This window comes from Octopus bimaculoides, chromosome 7, assembly GCF_001194135.2.
Source record: "Octopus bimaculoides isolate UCB-OBI-ISO-001 chromosome 7, ASM119413v2, whole genome shotgun sequence".
Classification (NCBI taxonomy): Eukaryota; Metazoa; Mollusca; class Cephalopoda; order Octopoda; family Octopodidae; genus Octopus; species Octopus bimaculoides.
Genome location: NC_068987.1, coordinates 94,847,700 through 94,854,877, shown reverse-complemented (window position 1 = coordinate 94,854,877; position 7,178 = coordinate 94,847,700). Strand labels below are relative to the sequence as shown.

The 7,178-nt window shown below is 30.1% G+C and overlaps 1 protein-coding gene across 12 annotated transcripts in view; it reads right to left on the bottom strand.

The window, feature by feature from the left end:
* The window catches only part of LOC106883309 (teneurin-m), a 487,309-nt gene that overhangs the window by 64,469 nt on the left and 415,662 nt on the right, over window positions 1-7,178 (bottom strand). The window lies entirely within an intron of this gene.

The following is a 7,178-nucleotide window of genomic DNA, read 5'->3' as shown; positions in this document are numbered from 1 at the left end:
ATATATATACATCAATATTTGTTTTTATGTTCAGTTATATTAGAAACAATTTTACATTAATCTGGAAGGTCACTCCATACTTTTATAGAGTACAAATTTATTATTGTTTAAGAAGAATAGAATCGACAATGAGTTCAATGTTTTGGCCAGCTAAGCCATCATTGGACAGTCTGATGATAGCACAACTGGCTGAATCTTTGAAATCACTGTCAGTACTATACTTGCTAAACACTAACACACACACATGTTCTTTTACACAAAACATGGTTAAAGAAATTTCAAATGGTTATACAATTTCTTTGGGATTTTTTACTTACCATTCTTGGAAAAAGATAAAAGATGCCAAAACTTTTCATTGCTTACAGTTAACAGAGTTACAAATATTGCTGTTGTCATTCTCCATGTTGTTATCATCATCATCATCATCATCATCATCATCCTCAACAACAACAACACTATTATAATTTCTTTTTGCTTGATGATTATGTTCAGTGTACAATATTTCTTCAGGAGAGAAACAAATGATATTGATATAAAATAGAGAAGAACAATTTTGGAGTTGAAATAATTTGGAATATACGTTTAGCGATAGTGGTGATGGCTAGATACTTGTAGAAGGGTTAGAGAATAGCTTTTCAGTGTGCACCCTGAAAAGCTACTTATACCCATTCTATATAACAAAATGGTGTTACATTTACAAAAAACGCACAGTCACCACTGTCAGTAAAAGATTCAGCAGAAACAATTCAGAATGAGGCAGGAAGAGAGAAATAATTCTGACCTCGGAATTAAAAATGGTTAAGAGAAAAATATAATTGATTGAACTACATCCGTAAAGGATGGGTAAGATATGCGTTCAGACGCACTCAAACGTATAAAGAGAGAGAGAGAGAGAGAGAGAGAGAGAAAGAGTGAGAGTAAAGATAATAGGGAGAGTGTATGTTTACATGTATGTCTTAGGTTTAATACTTTTTGAAGTACATTCATAACATAACTGAGCTTCATTGCTTTCTTCACAATGATAATATCAGAATGAACATGAATGGGATGAAACCTTTGAAACAAAGTGTAACAAAAAGATTTCAAAAAAGAAAAAAAAAAAACAACCAAATGCATAAATCAATCTTATCAATGAATAGGTACTAGACATAACATACATAAAATCTCAGAAATTTACCTCATCAAAAACTGGGAAGAACCATTTTTTCCCTTTTAGATTTGCTGCTGTTTAACATTTTAAAAAAAAATCGATAATTTCTGTTTTGTTTTCTGCTGGGATGGAGGACAATAACTTGAGAAGCATTACTTATATATGCGAGAGAGACAAGAAATCTCAAAGTGGAAGGGAAAAAAATACACTTTTCCTGTCACACTTTGTGTATTGTGTGTCAATATAGTCAGTATTTCTTGTTACTTGCCACCAAATCCAGAATGTTCCTTAAAATTACTGTTTGGCTAACACTAGTTTAACAATAAGTACCTTAAAAATACTTTGTGCTTTCAGCTTTTTTGTTTCATTGATATACTTTATAATTCTGAACATGAAGGAGAAAGAAAGACGGAATAAGATATAATGATATGATAGTGAACTCAAAAGTTAACAAGAAAAAAATCAGAGAAAGACCAATAATAATTATAATAATGGTAATATAAAATGAAATTTAAAAATTACATCGTAATTTTCCCTCTTTTTACTTAACAAATAAGTTTTTCATCATAAAATTGTTTCAATCTTAAAAAAAAAAAACAATTAAAAAAATGCTGACATGTAAAAGAAATTCAACAATGTTCAAATAAAATCAAATTATTTTCAGACATTTCATGATCACATTTAGCTCTAGGGTATGATAACAAAACCCAAGCACAAAGAAAACGAAAAATACATTTTTCGCACATAAACATAAAATGTTCGTCATCATAAACAGAGAGTGGGGGTGGGGAGGGAGGGAAACGAAACAGACTTAATTATCTGGGAATTTTGTTGCAAATATTGGCAGACATTGAATGAGAAAAAAACTCCTGAAAGTGAAATTTATTTTTCTCATAAAATTATTTGTACTAAATTGATAATAGATAACCATTTAGGAATATTAGCATATATTACATGTATAGAGAAAGGAATGCACTTGCTGATAATCTGTCTAGTGTTGATAACCTGTAAACAAACGATTTGAATTTACAATGTACAAGAAAATTAATAGCAATTCATTTGGTAATTGGTGGTGTATCTGAAGAAATAATCTAGAAAGGCAAATTTAGAAAAGAAGGTATTTTAGTGGTGTTAAGAGTTGAATGAGTAACATTTGTTGTAAAATACACAAACATTTTGGTTGAAGTCAAAGTCTCAATTATAGTCTGTAAGGAGAAAAATTGATGGGAAATATCAGTAAAGAATTATGATGAAATTATGAATAAAAAAGCCTGTAGGAAGAAAGGTTGATTAGAGGCCAAATAATTAAAAAAACAATAAATAAAAAATGATGGTAATATTTATTGGAGAAATATATTGTAATTAAAAAATATATTGAAAATATTAAACAAAAACGGTAAACTTTTGTTAAATATGGCTGACTCTAAACATCAGTGGCAAAAAAAATAACTGACCAAACCAAAACTTTGACAAAACATTACAATAAAAATATACATGTAACATTAATATAGAATCTGATGACGAAAAAATCGAAAGCTTCTGCAAAAATCCACCAGAATTTATTTGGCAAAAAAAGAAATAAATATTGATAAAAAAAAAAAACTTTATCACATTTCATTACAAAAATTTTTCTTTTTGTTTTTAACTATATTTAATTAGCTTGAAAGCATTCCAAATATAAAACAATGGTAAAAATAATAATGAAAAAAGGTATGGTAAAATGTGGTCACAATAGCCTTCTATAAACACATTGGACATGGTTTTCTTTGATACAGAAGCAAGCTTAAGTTTTACCAAAATATGATTGTTGCAACATGTGCATACTTGCTGCACAACAAATAAAATGACCCCTAAAATAAAATTATTCATAAATGATTTCAACATTGTGGTTGTCAAACAAAAACTCAAAATATAGAGTAATGACAAAAATAAACCACCCCAAAATGCTTTCAATATTGTTAATGATCTTAAAAAAATGATTTTTGTTATTTGATTTGGAGGGCATAATAATAATAATAATAATAATAATAATGATAATAATGATAATAATAATAATAATAATAAAAAGGAAAGAAGTTAAAACCCAAGACTTAGCAAGGGAAACGTGAAGGTTTCTGCAAAAGTTATGCTCGGTACTGTGACCAACCAGACTTGGTAGTTTCCTTATTGAGATTGGTAAGACTACAAGAGTTGCATTAATACAGAAATCAGTTCCTTTAGAAAAGCAAAGATTTTTCAAAAGGTCCTCAATATCTAAGGACAGTAATTGTAATCCAGTATCAAGAATATTTATTCCAAAGGTAACACTTCTAAGCATACCTTTGAATAATAATAATAATAATAATAATAATAATAATAATAATGATAATAATAATAAATAATAAATAATAATAATAATAATAATAATAATAATAATAATCATAATAATAATAATAATCATAATAATAATAATAATAATAATCAAATAAATGAATAATTTTTAACTTAGGTAGAAGGCCACACATTTTGAGAGCAGGAACAGTGAATTGCTGTCCCCTAGACTGGTTGTGATTTTATTAACCTCAATAGGATGAAAGGTAATAATAGCAGGTAATAGTTGAAGATTGATCATGAAGGTAAGTAATTAGATATTGCAAGGCATTTTATTTTGTCCACCGATCTATTAAATCTGTTAATAATAATTAGTGAGAAAGATTAAGAAATAGGGTTCAGGAAAAAGTAGTTAAAGAACGACTGGGCAATAAATGTCTTTAAAGACAGAAGTATATTGTTGCTAATAGAATTGAGACTAGAAATTATTTCATAAACATCAATGGATATTACCATAAGGTAACTATACTCTAAGTTAGAGTTTTGTTGTGGACACACCCGAAAGATAAATATAGCTGCTGTTGTTGTAGTTGCTGGTGGTGGAGGTTGTGTTTAGCTCCAGATGAACTCTGGCTGTACAAGCCTATAATTAAGATGTCCTAGTCTGATCTTCTCATCTTTTTCTCACATTTTCTTTATCATTTCTTCTCTGGGGGAGATTTGACTGTTTTTCTAACTTGATGAACAATCACAGACTTCATACTTGTTATTGTAACTGATAGTAATAGTCATCATATTATAAAATGGATTTTCATCATCATCATTATTATTATTACCATGAACATAATGTCCAGAATAAGCATTGTTTTAGTCATGGCTATTAATAGAAATAAATTTATTATAAGTAATTCTGAGTAAATGCAGACATTCAAATTTGCTTGCATTAATATATTGCAAGCATTAATATAACTTAATTATCTCCAGATCTTCTTTTAAACAAAGTTAGGCAAGAGTAAATTTAGGAGACATTCATTGTATTTATCTTTCCAATGTCAGAAAATAAAGACACTACAAAGAAGAGAGGTCATCAATGGAGTGAGCCAACCCAGTGGAAATCAAAATATTACAATATTTCTGGATGCTATAAAAGGTCTATATCTACATTCATGGAATTACACATATAACAAGCTAACAGTGACTGTGGTGGTGGGGATGGTCGTGTTGTTGGTGGTGGTGATGATACTGATGATAGTAATGATGATGATGATGATGACGATGATGATGACGACGACGATGATGATGATGATAGCAACAACAACAATAATGATTGTATTTAGTCAATACGCAGATATGCATTTGATATTTTGAAAGAAATAAAATATTATCAGGCAGAAAAATCCAACTTAAAATGAGCTCAGAATGCTAATAAGAGTTTCAAGAAATACTAATAATTTTTCAGATAATAAAAAGAATAAAGAAGCTATTAATAAAAAGCAATTATACAATAGCAAACAGCAAATGAATATAAATAGCTGAAGTTAATGTCTAAGATGATGATGATGATAATAATAATGATAATAATAATAATAATAATAATAATAATAATAATAACAATAATAATCCCAAGGCCATAAATTTGGGTGGAGGGTTAACATTTGATTATACCGAGTTCAGTATTAGAGTGGTACTTTATCAATCCCATGAAGGCAAAATTGGTTTCAGTGATCATGTAGCCCCATTCCCCCCACCACACACACAAAAGCAGAAGAAGACAGATCTAGGATTACTTTGATAACCACCAAGGGCAAGTGTCTTCTATCAGCTGGTGGACAGTGCTGAGAGGAGGCTCATTCAGCTGAAGTACAACTTGTACCTGTGTCTCCTATTTTACTGGAGCGAAACACCTTCCACTTTGTGCGGAACTTGAAAAAGTTGATAAGTGATTGACTGAAGACAAAAGTGTCCTTCCTCAGTTGTGTTGCCTATAAAACTTCTTTTGTCATAGCTAGCAGGCAGAAGAGAACTACCCTCACCCTGGCCAAAGAAAGCAGCAGGACAATGATTCATAATAGACTTGGCCAACAATTACAAGAATGGTTTCTTAGTTGTCAAGAGGGCCACAAATTCTGGAAGGATGATCAAGTTGGTTCCATGAAACCAAATAAGTGTTGATCTTGGTAACTGTAAAGTTTACCCTGTTGGGATGTGATTTAAGAACAAGAAGAGATATAACTAAAGACTACAAGGAAATTTCAGTCCATTTTACCACTTCTGTCACTCAAACCCAACACCACCACCAGCACTAAATAATAATAATAATAATAATAATAATAATAATAATATGTGGTATGAAAGCAACAAATGGAGAAACATTACAGGAACTGGTTGCCAAACTTATTTCCATTCCCAAAACTTGTTGGGGAATGGAAATAAGATATTGCAGCAAAGGTATAATGAAAAGGTAATCAAATTAAATGAATATATAGTAGATATTAACAAAGTATAAACATTTGGGAGGTGTTGTGAGGGATATCATTCAGTGCTACACATACATATAAGATTAGACCCTGTAGGATTAATTAGAAGCTAATGTAATTAGCTATTGGTTTGAAAACAAACCAGTACATTTGTTCAATAATATTTAGAGTATATTTTGTGTTTTGATGTGTGTGGATGTGTTATACAAAAATGCGTGCCTGTCCTTTCTTGGGGATTTAGAAATACCAATGAGTCCATGCACAAATCATGATGATGTGTTTCACACAAAAGTTTTGTTTATTTTGTTACTGGTTTTTCTTTTTTTCTTTTTAGAAATTTTTGGCATAGTTTATAATGACAAAAATGAGGCATATATATATATATATACAAGGCATGCATCTGGAAGACACTACTAGAGTTGAAGACACCTCTGAAAAAAGTGGCTAGACTTTCAGTAGCAAACATTGCGAAATGGCAGCAACTAGCTAGGAAAATAATCTAGGAAAATGTCACACAAGTAACAAGAACACAACTACTTTTTACATTTCTTTTTTTTTTAGCTTAATTTAAGAAAGAAACAAAGAAAGATAGCAAAAAGAAAGGCTGGAAAGAAAAGAAAAGCAAGGCAAAAATAAACTAAAACAAACATATCAAATATGAAAATGAAAAAGAATGAAAATATATTTACTACTTGTAAGTACAAATAGTGTCTGTAATATTTTATGATAAAGATGAATATGTATAACTGTTATGCAGATGGTAATGATAATGATGATGATGATGATGACAACCATAATAATGATAATAATTATGATGATGATGATGGTGAGGAGTAAGTAGTGGAGATTGAGAAGTTTGAGGAGTTACGAGGACGAGGAAGAAGAGAAAGGAGAAAAGGTAAAGGGTAGAAAGAGAGTGGCTATGATGGAAGAGGAAGGTAGTAAAAGAAATAATTAAGTGATGAGGGCAACGAGATTACTGGCGATAACGAAGAGTAATATGGTGATGACCACGGCAATAATGGATAAAGAAGAAAAACTTATGATAGGCAAATAATCATCTACAGTTTGCTATAAACTACTGTCAGAGAACATGATGACTGAGGGATGAAGTGATGACAAATATTGATAGGAATGGGTGTGTGTACATGTGATATTACATGTGAAATTATGTGTGTGTGTGTGTATATAAATATGTACATGAATATATATATATATATATATATATATATATATATATA